The following is an 804-nucleotide window of genomic DNA, read 5'->3' as shown; positions in this document are numbered from 1 at the left end:
GGACGAACCTGTTTTCATGTATTACTTTACGGCCTGTCTTCCTTCCCATTCCTTCTCTCTTTCTTTGGGACAGCTGCTCCCACATTACCCACTTCATTACAATCTCAAAACAGAACATTGATATCTTGTTTGGTCCTCACTTTTTTTAAATCTGTGTGAGAGAGAACAAACCTGCAGCATGACCGCAATTTTTTGCAGTGAAGCTGGATATTGCTAGGTTCTGGGAAAAATGGCGTACGTCTATCAAGCTGTTAGACCGAGAATTTCTCCCCATACGTGGGCCGATCCCAAAGACAGTTCAATACTAGGTCGACCTATGGCGAATGTGAAGCGGCGGGCTTCAAGCACATCGCCAACTTGCATTAAGTTGCATTAAGTGCATAAGTTCAATATCTTACGCCGAAATATAACCCGTATCATACGTTAAGCTGATAAGAACAGATACTACACAATGACCCGCGTCGGCTTTGTCTATGGGCCGGATAACGTAAAACTATTCCAGTATGTTATCATTCAAATCTCCTGACGTTAAATTTGCGTAACCGTCGAGGCAAGCATCGGGCGGTCACCCGCAGGGCTGTCTGAACAAACCAATCAAATGCTCCCCTTGTTCATAGGAGGACACTTTTTTTTGCTAGAGAAACGAATAAGATTGCCTGCACTGAGCGGCTTGTCTTATCTAATTGGCTCACAAGAGGCGAGGAGCATGCTCAAGTGGAGAGGGATTCGATGGGGCCGAGCCACTGCACTGAATATCGATAACCAGGTGAAGAGGGTGCCGGCGTCTGCGATTGGTCCGCTTTC

At 46.3% G+C, this 804-nt stretch overlaps 1 pseudogene; it reads right to left on the bottom strand.

Annotated features, from left to right (window-relative positions):
• Positions 1–271: 271 nt before the first annotated feature.
• Positions 272–484, bottom strand: LOC142562612 (U2 spliceosomal RNA; annotated as a pseudogene).
• Positions 485–804: the final 320 nt, after the last annotated feature.

This window comes from Dermacentor variabilis, chromosome 10, assembly GCF_050947875.1.
Source record: "Dermacentor variabilis isolate Ectoservices chromosome 10, ASM5094787v1, whole genome shotgun sequence".
Lineage (NCBI taxonomy): Eukaryota > Metazoa > Arthropoda > Arachnida > Ixodida > Ixodidae > Dermacentor > Dermacentor variabilis.
Note: the sequence above shows the minus strand (reverse complement) of the source record. Positions and strands in the feature narration are given on the sequence as shown.